Below are 14,589 nucleotides of genomic sequence, written 5' to 3'. Positions count from 1 at the left end.
AGCTCCCCCTTGATGTTCAGAAGCCCGCGCTAGGCGCCGAGGGTCCACGGAGGCTAGGGCTAAGAACGGTTCGTGTGCCAGGCTACAAAGTGCATGTCCAACATCAGGCTTCCTTGGTGGTGGCGGCGGAGCAGGGGGAAGGACAGTTTCTGGAGCGAGGCGTAGAAGCGGTTTTCTGGCCCTTCTTTTCGCTTGGAGGCCTCGGTAGGGCGGGAGGCCCAGGAGCCAGAACTGAGCGGCGGGGCAGTGCCCGTAACCCCGACCTGCTCAGGCACGCCGGCGTCCCCGTTCTCCCCAGTGGGGCCCCGTCGGGTAGCGGGAGCTCGCGACTCCCACCCGGTGGCCCCGCCCCTCCTCGCGAGCCTGCCCGGACTTCGACCCTCCCCCAGCGCTAGAGGACCCGCCCCCTCCTCGCGGACTAACGAGTGTCTTCGCGCGCGCGCGCCCCTTTCCTCCGCCTGCGTGTGAGTGTGCTGCCCTCCCACCTCGGCTCCTCCCTCTTGTTTCTCGCCGCAGCCACAAGCCTCCAAACGCAGCCCCTCCCCCCATTGGTGTTTACCGCTACGCCTTTCCCTCGCCTCGGTTTAACCGGCACCCTGGGGCCCCCAGAACGAAGGGAGGGGGTACCCCTGAACTCTCGCCTCTGCGTTTCCTCTCCCGGGTCTCCTCCGCGTCTTTCCCCAGCCCAACTCTCGGAGGTCAGGACTCCATTCAACACTCTGTCCGTCCCTCCCCTCCCCCCTTCCCTGGTTCCCCCTCGGCCCCCTCCCCTCAGCGGGTCCTCCTTTTTCTCTCCCTCTCCCTCCTCCTCCCCCACCCCATCCCTTCCCCCCCACAATGCAGTTCGCGGCGCGGCGGACATGGCGGTGGAGTCCTGAGCTCGTCGTGTCCCGGCCTCCAGCGGCGGCGGCAGTGACGGCGGCGGCGGCGGCAGCAGGAGGCGGCGGGGGGAGCGGGAGCCACTGAGATGAGGAGGCGCCGCGCGCGCCTGTAGCTCGCGGGCCTCGCAGGTACGGAGGTTCCGGCCGCGCCGTAGCGCCGGGCGCCGAGGGGGTGTGCTTTGGAAAGGCCAGGCGGCCCCCTGTTCGCCCTCCTCAGGTGCGGAGCCTCGCAGGTGTCGGGGGCCCGGCCCGAGCGTGTCTCAGCCACCCCCTTGGGGCCTGACACTTCTTTCTTTGCCGGAATGGACTTCGGGTGTCCCAGGGGAAGGCTGAGATAAGGGAGGTAGGGGCGGCGGCCTGGCGGCCTGAGGAGGGCATTGGGGCGCTTCGAGGGCCGAACTTCACAGAGAGGCTGAGGTTCTGGGTTCCGGGCCGAAACCTGTAGACCCGGGAGGCGGATTTTGAGTTAACGAGATTGATGTGAGCATTCTCTTGGGTCCAGTACGATTCTCTGTCATGTATGCCTTTTCTTTCATTCCCCCCCTCCGTTAGACACAGATGTCCATATATAACAGGCAAATACACACACTCATATAATACATAATAAAGGTTTTTTCCGGGTTCACCCTTGTCGAGAGGAGAGAAGGCAGAGATGTCTGTGAATTTCGTTTCTTGCTCGCCCGCCTTCTCTCTCCCCCGCCCCCCAGTCGAATGGTGGTAATGAACGCTTTTGACGTGGGAAACTGAGATTCGTATTTGTAAACAGACAGCACTAGCTGTGTGTGTTGCACGCCTCCGCGAGAGGTTTCAGGTCCTTTTGGTATCCGGATCGCAAAAGAATGAGATATTTGGACGTGAAAGAAGCACATCGTCCAGATTTCTAGTCATGCCTGAATGGGATGAATTACTGTTATTTTAGGAACGTTGGTTGAACATTTTTTTTTCGTAAATTTATCCGATCTTTAATCAGATGAATTTTGAAACTTGTGTGAGATCTTGTTTCGGTATACCATGTTTTTTCATTTTGATATATTTTTTATACAAAAGTAGTTCCTGACACATGTGATATTCTACTTGGTTTTGTGATCTTTTTAGTGTCTAGAAACGCAATTCAAATTGTTTTGTTGGCGTGCATTTAGTAATTAGCTGTAGTGGATCAGATTACCTTTTGTTTCCAAAAGGCCCCTCTCCCCCGCCAAGTCTTGTAGTAGCGAAATGTGTAACACTTGGTGAAACAGAACATATCCTGTTTCTAAAGTAATGAGAACTATTAGCTAATAAAACTGGATGATCCCAACTAGATACGACAATTTAGAGAGAGTACTATACTAGGGTGGTGGATTGTGGAATGCTTTAAAAAAAAATTGACTTTTTTGTTCTTGGTGTCAGTCAGCATGTTCTGTATATGAGTACATTGTACGCTGGAATTTTCTTTAGGCTCAGCACCCTTGTAAGGTGTCCTTAAAAATTGCTGCACATTGCATCCTAGTACTTATTAGTCACAACTTGTAAAATTTTGAAATTGCTTCATTTAGAATGCTGTGCTTTAAAAATAATGAATTCACTAGTGTCTAGTCTGCTGTGATGCTTTTATAAACAAATTTTAAAGAGTGTTCTTAAAAACCGTATACTTTGGGGACAATAAGCATTTTATGCTTTAAAATTTTATGTATTTTATGCTTTAAAATGTAATTGTTAATATAAACAAAAGAAAGTTGCTTTGAAAGAGAGCTCTTTTCGGTAAGTCTTCCTATTTGCAATTTTTAATTTGACTAGTGTGGAAAATAAAATTAAAGGTTCCTTGAAATAATACAGAAGAGGAAGTGAAAGTTATTGACATTCAATGTTTTAAATGTAGCAAATGTCTGAATACAAAGAGAAAAGGTCTTTTCATTGTCCTAGGTCAAATTGTTATCAGTTACAGATAAATATACAGGATGTTAACATGTATGTAAGTTTAGTTCAATTTCGTAATTCCTAAATCACACAGATTCACATTTATTTTTAGTTCATTTAACTAGAACAGTAATGTCTGTTATAATTTTAGACCTTTTAAAATAAAAATTTATAATAGCAACTATAAGTATTTCTGATTAATAGAAAGTTGTTTAAGGAGAATTTTTATTAGTTCTCAGAGCAGGTTCAGTTTAGTAAGTAGAGAAACTTTTTTTTGATCTCAGGGTTAACCTTGACATGAATAATCATCAATTATGTTGTGTTCCATTTTTGTTTTGTTTTAATGTTGTGTTCCTTATACAATGTCAAATCAGGATCTGTGGGTAGAGAAAGTTTTTTGAATTTATTTTCTACAGAAAGTGTCTGTTTTCAGGCAATAAATAACTTACTTATAAATTCTGATGCCGTAAAATTTGTTTATCCTTAAAAAGAACAAACCATTTTGATATAACAATTAAGTGAGATGTGTTATTTTCGAAAGTAAACTACAAATACTGGAATCCATAAAATAATATTACAAAATTCAGTGAAAGTCATGACTGCAGATAGAAGTATGTCCTAAGGAAGAACAGTTCTTAAAGACCTAAAACAAGGAGAAAACACTGTAGTTTAAAGCAGAATAGGTGATAGGTAGATTTTTTTTTCTTCTTAATCTAAGAGGAATTAAGATGGTGTAAACTGAACTAAGTGAATTAAGAAGGTTTACACTAAACTAAGTTTTAATTCTAGAATTCTAGATAATTGTGTAATTTGGAGAAATGTTTAAAAACCAGCATATGTCCCCAAGCAGTTTTTACAGATCCAAAAAGAAAAGTTATATAAATGCAAAGATGAACAGTTTAGATATTTTCCCCTAAAGTGATAGATTTATTTTGTATAATGTGTTACGGTTTCCAAATTGTTCTCAACATTAATTCATTGAGTGTCCATAATTATCCTGAGTTAAGGGGGAGAGAAAGGGGAACTGAATTTGAGTAACTTTTTACCAGGCATTGTGCTAGACATGTTTATTTTTTTTTACTTTTAACAACCTTATGGAACCTTTTTTGTAGTTCAGTCTCTGCTTAAGATCGTAGAGTCAGATTTGGAACAGCTCAGTGTGTTCTTCCTATTATATATGCCTTGTTGCTTTCCAGATGTATCAAGTAGTCTCTCAGTTTTGTAGGATGGACTGCCTAGGGTTACTCATTCACCGATCATTTAATCATTTATCAAACATTTGCATTTGTACATTATCCTAGACACTGGTAGGTTTTAGAGACACAGAATTATTGAAGACAGTTTCTCCCTTCAGGGAACTGAGTCTGCATATAATATAGATAAATTACAAGGCACTGGGTCATGGAAGGTCAGAGGGAAGAGGCTGGCTCTTGAAGGATGAGTAGGAGTTTGCCTGGTAAAAAAGGGGGTATAGTCTGGAGGCTGGTCCAGAACTAAGGAATAACCTATGCAAAGATGTTAAGTTGTTAAGGGCTCAGAATAGGAAGAGTTGAGAAATTCAGTGTGGCAAGAGTTGAGGATATATGGATAGAGTGGTGAGCGAAATGGTTGGAAATAGAGAGTGAAGGTTATTGTGTATGTTAAGGCCTTTGGATTTTTATTTTGTTACACAAGATCACCAAGTGAGATAGTATTCGAGTTGTGATTACAAGTATGTTTTCTGACTCCTAGTTTAGTATTTCTTTCTCTTCGGCTTCCTTACCAACAGAGTTAACCCATTTTTGGTGGATGGTCAAGCACCCTTTTTCATGATATTCTTTTCTCCTCTTTCTAGTAGTTGCTGTATTTCAGATTAGTTTTTGAGGATCCCAAATGTTAAATTTCTTAGAAGATTTTAAAAAAAATTTTATTTATTTGTTTGACAGAGAGAGAGAGAGAGGGAGAGAGAGAATCACAAGTAGGCTAGGTGGGGGGTGGAGGGGCGCGGGGAGTCAGGCTCTGTGCGGAGCAGAGAGCCTGACATGGGGCTCCATACCAGGACTCTGAGATCATGACCTGAGCCGAAGACAGAGGTTTAACCCACTGAGCCACCCAGGCGCCCCTTAGAAGATTCTTTTGAGATAAAAATACCTCTGGAGGTAATCACTTGTTATAGTTACTTAGGAAGTTTTTTCATTCCTTAATTTGGTTGACTAATTTCTAGTTTAGCATTAGAAAGCAATAGGATGAGGGCTTGGGGAGTATGGGCTTCCTGCAAGCTCTGTGTTCATCAGCAAGGATGAGCAAAGTGCTCATCCTTGCACAAAGCAACCTGTACTTTCAAGAAGAAATTGGTGTAAGTCACATAATAGTAATAGTCTGGTAGTTTAATTTATTTATTTGCAAAGATTTTATTTTTCAGTAATCTCTACACCTAATAAGGGACTCAAAGTCAGAACCCTGAGATCAAGAGTTGCATGCTCCACTTGACTGAGCCAGCCAGATCCCCCAATAGTCTGGTAGTTTTAGGTGGGTATTTGATTTACAGTGATGATAGATAACTTACTGCAATTTTTACGAGGTGTAATTTCTTTCTAAAGATCTTAAGTATTAACTCAGTCTTCAACAACCCTTTTGTATTATCCTCATTTACAGGTGAGGAAAGAGGTACAGAAAGGCTAAGTATCTTGGACAGGATTTCATAGCTAGTTCGCTGCAGACTTAGTATTTGAACTCAGTGTTCAGAGTGTCTGAGTCTGCAGTTAGAGCTCTTAACCACTACATTATGTTGTACCCCAGACTTGGGTTGTCAAAATTGAGCATGCAGAGGGTGTTAAGTTCAGCACAGTTACATGGGTTGTCAAAAAATACATTTTTAAGAAAAAAATATATTTTAAGAATATAAAGTGTAGTGAATAGTGAAATCTGCTTGCATTTTGTCAGTCTTTCCTGCACATTGTAGTTTAAATAATTGTCATTAAAATTGCTCAGTCAGGGGGCTCCTGGGTGGCTCAGTGGGTTAAGCCGCTGCCTTCGGCTCAGGTCATGATCTCAGGGTCCTGGGATCAAGCCCCGCATCGGGCTCTCTGCTCTGCAGGGAGCCTGCTTCCTCCTCTCTCTCTCTCTGCCTGCCTCTCTGCCTACTTGTGATTTCTCTCTGTCAAATAAATAAAATCTTAAAAAAAAAAAAATTGTTCAATCAGGGGCACCAGGCTGACTCAGTTGGAAGAGCATGCTGTTCTTGGTCTTAGGGTCATGGATTAGATCTCCATGTTTGGGGTGGAGATTATGTAAATAAGTAAACTTAAAAAAAATTAAATCAAAGTAGAAATGATCACTTACTAAGTATTTGTTAGTTTAGGGTAGCGGTATTCAAATTCTGGTGACCTTTTTGAGGGGATCTCTGAGTCACAGCTGTTCTCATACTAATATTAAGATAATAGTTGCCAGGTCACCTGGGTGGCTTAGTTGTTAAGCGTCTGCCTTCGGCTCAGATCATGATCCCAGGGTCCTGGCATCGAGCCCTGCATTGGGTTCCCTTCTGGGCGGGAAGCCTACTTCTCTCCCACTCCCCCTGCTTGTGTTCCCTCTCACTGTGTCTTTCTTCATCAAATAAATAAATAAAGTTTTTAAAAAGAAAAAAAGCTATTTGTCTTTTATCTTCTCCTGTCATCTAGAATGTAGAGTGATGTCTACACTATATGTTAAAACATTGCTTTGGGGTAGCCTGGGTGGCTCAGTGGGTTAAGCCTCTGCCTTAGGCTCAGGTCATGATCCCAGGGTCCTGGGATCGAGCCCCGCATTGGTCCCTCTGTTTGGCAGGGAACCTGGTCCCCCCCCGCCCCCCCCCCGTCTCCCGCCTGTCTCTCTGCCTACTTGTGATCTGTCAAATAAATAAAATCTTAAAAAATAAAAAAAGACAAAACATTGTTTTGATGACTAATGGAGTATTTGTTAATTTTTCTTTGAGATATAGTTTACAGTATCATAAGACTCATCCTTTTAAAGTATAGTGTTAAGTATGTATTCATAAGGTTCTGTAACCATCACTATCTAATTCCAGAACATTTTCATCCTTCCAAAAACAAACCCTGTGCTCATTAGCAATCACTCCTCATTACCCTCTCCTCCAGGCCTTTGGCAACTACTAAGCTATTTTCTGTCTATGGATTTGCCTGTTCTGGAATCATACATGTGGCTTTTTGTGCGTGACTTCTTTTACCAAGCATAGTGTTTCCAGGGTTTCTCCATATTATGTATTAGTGCTTCATTCCTTTTTATAATATTGCATTCTATGGGCTGTATTCTATAGAGATACCATGCTTTGTTATTCATTCATCATTTAATAGTCATTTGGGTTGTTACCACTTTTTGGCTAGTATGAATAATATTGCTATGAACATTCACGTAAAAGTTTTTGTCTGAGGAGTGCCTGGGTAGCTCAGTTGGTTGAGTGTTTGACTCTTGATTTTGGCTTAGGTCATTATCTCAGGATCATGAGATTGAGCCCCACACTGGGTTATGGTGAGGGTGGAATCTGCTTGGAATTTTTTCTCCCTCTCTCTGCCACCCCTCCCTTCACATGCTCTCTCTCTTTCTCCAAAAAAAAAAAAAAAAAAAAAGATTTTTTTTTTTTGTGGATGTCTGTTTTCATTTCTCTTGGCTATATACCCAGGAGTGAAATTGCTGAGTATTTGGATGCATTTGTGTTTAACTTTAAAAATTTTATATTTATTTATTTATATATGGTGGGGAGTGCCACTTGTGAGTGAGTGGGGGAGGGGCAGAGGGAAAGAGGAGAGAATCTCAGGCAGACTCCATGCTGAGCTTGGAGCCTTAGACCCTGAGATCATTATGTGAGCTGAAACCAAGAGTCAGCTAAGAATTGGACACTTAACCCATTTTATGTTTAACTTTATGAGTATCTGCCAAACTATTGTCCCAAGAGGCTGCACCATTTTGTATTCCCACTAACAGAGTATGAGAATTCTATTTTCTCCACATCCTCACCAACACTTATTATTGTTCATCTTATTAATTAAAGCCACCTAGTGGGTGAAGTGGTATTCATTTTGGTTTTGATTTGCATTTCTCAAATAACTCTTGATGTTGAGCATCTGTTCTTGTGCCTTTTGGCCACTTGTATATTTTATTTGGAGAACTGTCTATTCACATTCTTTGTTCATTTATTTATTTCTAGAGATTAAAGGTTTTTTAAAAGATTTCATTTATTTGTCAGAGAGAGAGCTAGCGAGCAGGGGTAGCAGCAGGCAGAGGGAGAAACAGGCTTCCTGCTGAGCAAGAAGGCAGATGCTTAACCTACGGAGTCACCCAGGTGTCCCTCTTTTTAAAGATTTTATTAATTTATTTGAGAGAGGCACAGAGAGAGAGAGGGAGAGAGAGCCCCTGTGGGACCTCACAAGAGTGGGGTGGGGGAGGGGCAAAAGAAGAGGGGGGGGGCAGAAGAAAAGGGAAAAGCCTGCTCCCTGCTGAGGGTCTGATCCCAGGACCCAAGCTGAAGGCAGATGCTTAACCTACTGAGCCACCCAGGTGCCCCTCCTTTGCCCATGTAAAAAAATTAGGTTATTTATTTATTTTATAATTTTTGAATCTTAAGAATTCTTTATATATTCTGGATACTGGACTCTTACCAGATACATGGTTTGCAAAAATGTTCTCCCATTTTCTTAAAAAAATTTTTTTTTTTTAAGATTTTATTCATCATTTTGAGAGAGAGCGAGTGCGCATGTGCGTGCCCGTGCGTAAAAGCAGGGGGGAAGGGCAGAGGGAGAGAGAAAGTTTCCTGCTCAGCAAGGAGCCAGATCGAGGGTTCCATTCCAGGACCCTGGGATCATGACCTGAACTGAGGGCAGACGCTTAACCAGTTGAGCCACTTGGACACTCTCTTTTTAAAAATTTAAAAAATTGTGGTAAAATATACCTAACATAAAATTTATCATTTTAAGCTATTTTTATGCATACCTTCAGTGATATTAGGGCATTTAGATTGTTGTGCAACCATCACCACTGTCCATCCCCTGAACTTTTTCATTTTGCACAAACCAAAAACTCTGTACCTTTTAAGCAATAGCTCCTTAGCAAATACCATTCTACATCCTGTCACAATGAATTTGACTACTCTGTGTAGAGTTGTGCAGTATTTGTCCTTTTGTGACTGAAATTTAACTTAGCACAGTGTCTTCAAGGTTGTAGCTTGTATTAGAATTTCCTTTCTTTATGGGGCGCCTGGGTGGCTTAGTGGGTTAAAGCCTCTGCCTTCAGCTCGGGTGGTGATCCCAGGGTCCGGGGATCAAGCCCCGCATGGGGCTCTTTGCTCAGTGGGGAGCCTGCTTCCTCCTCTGTCTGCCTGCTTCTCTGCCTGCTTGTGATCTCTGTCTATCAAATAAATAAATAAAATCTTAAAAAAAATTTTCCTTTCTTTTTAAGGCTGAACAATATTATTCTCTTGTGTATATATATCTTTTATATACTACATTTTGTTTGTTCATCTGTTGGTCAGACTTTGGTTGCTTCCATCTTTTGGCTGTTATGAGTAATACTGCTGTGCACAAGGGCATACAAATAACTGTTTGAGTTTCTGCTTTTTAGCTCTTTGGATGTATAACCAGAATTGGAATTGCTGGATCATATAGTAAATTTACATTTAATTTTTGGAGGATTTGCCATATTTGTTTGTTTTTCATTTTCACTTTTTTTTTTTTTAAAGATTTTATTTATTTGTCTGAGAGAGCATAAGCGGGGAGGGACAGGCAGAGGGAGAAGCAGGTTCTCTGCTGAGCAAGGAGCCAGATGTAAGACTTGATCCCAGGAGCCTGGGATCATGACTTTAGCAGAAGGCAGATGCTTAACCGACTGAGCCACCCAGGCATCCTGGTTTTTTTCATTTTCAGTTATGTTTTCAGTTTTGATAAAGTTTGATTTATGTATTTTTCCTTTGATTGCTTGTGCTTTGGGAGTCATACCTAAGAAATTATGGCCTAATCCATGATTATAAAAATTTATACCTCTATTTTCTTACAACAGTTTTATAGTTTTAGCTTTTGCATTTAGATCGTTGATCCATTTTGAGTTAATTTTTGTATGTGGTGCGAGGTAGAAGTCCAGCTTTCTTCTTTTTTAAAAAAATTTTAAAAAATATTTTCTTTCTTTCTTTTTTTTTTTTAATAAGATTTCATTTATTTGTTTGACAGAGAGAAAGAGAGATCACAAGTAGGCAGAGCATCAGGCAGACAGAGGGGGAAACAGGCTCCCTGCTGAGCAGAGAGCCAGATACAGGGCTGAATTCCAGGACCCTGAGACTGTGACCTGAGCCAAAGACAGAGGCTTAACCCACTGAGCCACCCAGGTGCCCCCAGGTTTATTCTTTTACATGAGGCTGTCTAGTTGTTCCACCATTAATTGATAAGACTGGTCTTTCTCTTGTTGAATGGTCTTGGCATCCTTGTTGAAAATCAGTTGATCATAAATGTCTGTGTTTATTTGTGGATTCTCAATTGTTTCTGGATACTGATTTGATCTATATGTGTATTCTAGCGCCAGTACCACCCAGTCTTGATTACTGTAGCTTTGTATAAAGTTTTGAATTCTGGAAGTGTGAGCCCTCCAACTTTGTTCTTTTTCAAGATTTTTTGGCTCGGTAGAGTTCCTTGCAATTTGATACGAATTTTAGGATCAGCTTGTCAATTTCTGCAAAAAAGAAAAAGAGTTGAGTTTTGAAAGGAATTGTGTTGAATCTGGTAATTAAAAGCGGGGACTCTTGTCATCTTAATATTAAGTCTTCCAATCATGAGTATGAGATGTTTTCATTTACTTTTATTTCCATTAAATAGTCCTTTACCTATTTATTTCAACAGTGTTTTGTAGTTTTTAGTGTATAAGCTTTGTACTACTTTTGTTGAATTTATTCCTAAATATTTTATTCTATTTGATGCTATTGTAAATGGAATTCTTTTCTTTTCTTTTTTTTAAAGATTTATTTATTTATTTATTTATTTATTTGACAGAGATCACAAGTAGGTAGAGAGGCAGGTAGAGAGAGAGAGACAGAGACAGAGAGGAGCAAGCAGGCTCCCTGCTGAGCAGAGAGCGCTATGTGGGGCTTGGTCCCAGGACTCTGGGATCATGACCTGGGCGGAAGGCAGAGGCTTTAACCCATTGAGCCACTCAGGCGCCCCTGGAATTGTTTTCTTAATTTCATTTTTGGATTGTTCATTGCTTGTGTTTAAAATACACCTGACTTTGTATAGTGATTTTGGAGATCAACCTTGCTGGACTCATTTATTAGCTCTGATGGTTTTTTGTGGATTTTTTGGGATTTTCTATATGTAAGATCATGTCATCTGCAAATAGACATAGTTTTACTTCTTCCTTTCTTATCTGGTTATTTTTTATTTCTTTTACTACCTGATTAGTACAGTGTTGACTATAAGTGGAGACAATGGACATTCTTGTCTTGTTTCTGCTGTTAGAGGAGAGAACATCTAGTCTTTCACTATTAAGTATGATGTCACCAGTGGGTTTTTCTTAGATGGCCTCAGTAAGGTTGAGGCAGTTTCTTTCTGTTCTAGTTCATTGAGTATTTTTATCCTAAGAGTTTGTTAGGTTTTATCAAATGCATTTTTGCATCATTTGAGATGACTGTTGTTTTGTCCTTTATGTTATTAATATAGTATATTACACTGATTAATTTTCATATTAATCATATATATATGTGTATATATATATATGAATATATAATTGAACCAAACTTGCATTCCCAAGAGACATACCACTTGGTGTCCTGGTGTTTAATCCTTTAGTTTGCTAGAATTTTGTTTAAAATTTTTGCATCTATATTCATATAAGATACCAGTCTATAATTCTCTTAGGATGTCTTTGTCTGGTTTTGGTACTAGGGTTATAATGGCCTTATAGAATGAGTTAATAAGTGTATTCTTGTATTTGAAAAATTTCTCGGTTTTATTATCTAATAATATTAGTATCAGTAGCTATAACCCACACAAAAAAAGTTCTTTCGATCTTTAGTAATTTTTTTAAAAGATTTTTCTTTCTTTCTTTCTTTCTTTCTTTCTTTTTTTTTTGAGATTTTATTTATTTATTTGTCAGAGAGAGAGGAGTGAGAGCGAGCACAGGCAGAGTGGCAGGCAGAGGCAGAGGGAGAAGCAGGCTCCCTGCCAAGCAAGGAGCCCGATGTGGGCCTCGATCCCAGGACGCTGGGATCATGACCTGAGCTGAAGGCAGCTGTTCAACCAACTGAGCCACCCAGGCGTCCCTCAATCTTCAGTAATTTTTAAGAATATGAACACATCTCAAAAAGTTTGAGAACTGTTGGTTTAGATGAGCAGACCTACCTTGGTGCCTAAACATTGAGCCCCAGATTGGGACACTTGTTTATAGTCCTAAACCAGTCCTGTTTGTGTCACTTTAGGCAACTCATAAACTTAGGGTGCCTCATTAGTGTATAACATGGAAATACTGGGGCATCTGGATGGCTCAGTTGGTTAAGTCTCTGCTTTCAGCTCAGATCATGATCTCGGGGTCCTGGGATCAAGCCCAGGCTCCCTGCTTTAGCAAGGAACCTGCTTTTCCCTCTCGCTCTGCCTCTTTCTCAAAAAATAAAATAAAATGAAATAAAATCTTTAAAATAGAAGTACTGTAAGACTGTATTAACTTCATAAATGTGTAAAGATAAACAAATGAGCATACTAGACATGTATTAGCTGATGGTGTATCTTCAAAAAATTTTTTTTAAACAAATATTTGTAAGAGCTCTGGATATTTTTGCAGGAACTTGTATCATTATGTGATGGTGTCTTGAATTCTGCCACATAGATTAAAAAAGAAACAAATAAATGTTAGTTTGTCTTTGGAAATTTTATTTAAGTTTTCTGTGATAGTACCAGTTTTTTTTTTTAATATTTATTTACTTATTTATTTGACAGAGATCACAAGTAGGCAGAGAGAGAGAGGGGAAAGCAGGCTCCCTGCTGAGCAGAGAGCCCAGTGTGGGGCTCGATCCCAGGACCCAGAGACCATGACCTTAGCCGAAGGCAGAGGCTTAACCCACTGAGCCACTCAGGTGCCCTGATAGTATCAGTTTTAAAGCAGTGGTTTTCATTATATAAGAATTACACTTTCCTTTGGAAGGCATTTTATAGTTACTAGAAACTACTCACAATTATCATCCCTCTTCCTCATTCTTTTTTTCCTCTTTGTTTCTGTTGGGAATTTATATTCTATTTCTCAGATGTATTAAAACAAACAAAAAGATTGAGAACCATTACTCTGTCCTAATCCTGTAAGGGATGTAGCTTAGTTTCCTCACATTTCAAAGCCAGGAAACCAGACCCATATTTTTCTGCATGTTATCTATTTATTCTTCTGTCTTTGTAGTTCCTCTTCCTTTAAGACTGGTGGCCTGCTGCCTATATTTTTTATCTGACTTGGCATTTCAATCTAGGAACCTCTGGGTTATTCTTTTATATTCACTGATACTGGATGTAATTCTTTTTTTTTTTTTTTTCTGGATGTAATTCTTGACATCATATTGGCAGTTGGACATTGAAGGTCATCTAATACCTTAACTTTACTTTTCCTTAATTTCTGTATTCCAGGGATGCCTGGGTGGCTTGCTCAGTTGGTTAAGCGGCTGTCTTTGGCTGGGATCAGGATACTAGGGTCCTGGGATTGAGTCCCTCATTAGGCTCCTTGCTCAGTGGGGAGCCTACTTCTCCACCTGCCCCTCCCCCAGCGTGTGTGTGTGTGCATGTGCACACGCTTTCTCTTTCTCCTTCTGATGAATGGATAAGATTTTGAAAAAAATTTCTGTATTCCAGTGGTACTCAGTCTACATTCCTTGACCTACCTACTCCTATGGTTTAAAAAATGGTTCTGTTTCTGACCAAAATCTCAAAAATATTTATAGGTGTATCTTTCTCATTTCTTTAGTTTTCTGATCTATTCTTAATCTCTATATGTAACATCTTTTTGGCTTTATCCCCCCCCCCCCATACCATTACTGTTTTTTACCCTTACTCTTTTGAAATAGTCATTCTATCAGTCCCTTACCCCGTATGAATTAAAATATTTGCTAATTGTATAAGTTAGTAGACTGGTATTTTATATATCTAGTTTGGTCCTTAACATAGCTTGCCAGGATTTTAGATTTCTTTCTGTTACTCACATTTGCTATTGTTTTACTCCTGTCTTAAGCCCTCTACTGCCCTCTGCTTTTCTCGCTTAGTGCTGCCTTTTCTTTTCTAGAACAGTGTTAAAGTGTTTCTTCATGGTTCTTTGAGATGATAGGTGGTCCTGGCAAAAGAGGCTTCTTTAGTCAAATAAATCTGGGATATGTTGTAAATTATCTCTCTCTTGGAGATTTGCAGTTCTTATTAGCATACTGAAGAGTCTGAAAGTTTCTTCTGGAGAAATTAAATAAAATTAATAATAAATAAATTTATTCATTTATTTTAATTTAATTATTTTTATTTATTCATTAGAGAGAGAGAGTGAGAGAGAGCGCACACAAGCAGGGGAGAGGCAGAGGCAGAAGGAGAGGGAGAGGAGAAGACGACTTTCTGCTGAGCTGGGAGCTGGACGTGGGGCTTGATCCCAGGACGTAGAGATCATGACCTGAGCTAAGGCAGACACTTAAACATCTGAGCCACATGGCACCCCTCATTAAACTTTAACACAGACGTTCCCCCTTCCCAACTCTACTTAAACTGCTTGTTATAAGGCCCTAAGTAAGTTAGTGTTTTTTTTTTTTTTTTTTTTTTTTTTTTTTAATTTATTTATTTGACAGACAGAGGTC

General features: G+C 40.4%; 1 protein-coding gene across 12 annotated transcripts in view; it reads left to right on the top strand.

Moving 5' to 3' along the window:
* The first annotated feature begins 829 nt into the window (after positions 1 to 829).
* TUT4 (terminal uridylyl transferase 4) overlaps positions 830 to 14,589 on the top strand; it is a 133,595-nt gene continuing 119,835 nt past the window's right edge. For 10 of the 12 annotated variants that reach the window (XM_045064526.1, XM_004774455.3, XM_004774454.3 and 7 more), the window contains exon 1: positions 831 to 1,010. The gene's annotated coding sequence lies outside the window, so the exon portion shown is untranslated. Of the gene's footprint in view, positions 1,011 to 14,589 lie in introns of all 12 variants that reach the window. The other 2 variants (XM_013046840.2, XM_045064525.1) reach the window with 2 other exon arrangements.

Source organism: Mustela putorius, unplaced genomic scaffold, assembly GCF_011764305.1.
Source record: "Mustela putorius furo isolate JIRA1106 unplaced genomic scaffold, ASM1176430v1.1 tig00003853_pilon_pilon_pilon, whole genome shotgun sequence".
NCBI classification, from domain to species: domain Eukaryota; kingdom Metazoa; phylum Chordata; class Mammalia; order Carnivora; family Mustelidae; genus Mustela; species Mustela putorius.
The sequence above is the reverse complement of the archived record's forward strand: the minus strand, read 5'-3'. Positions and strand labels throughout refer to the sequence as shown.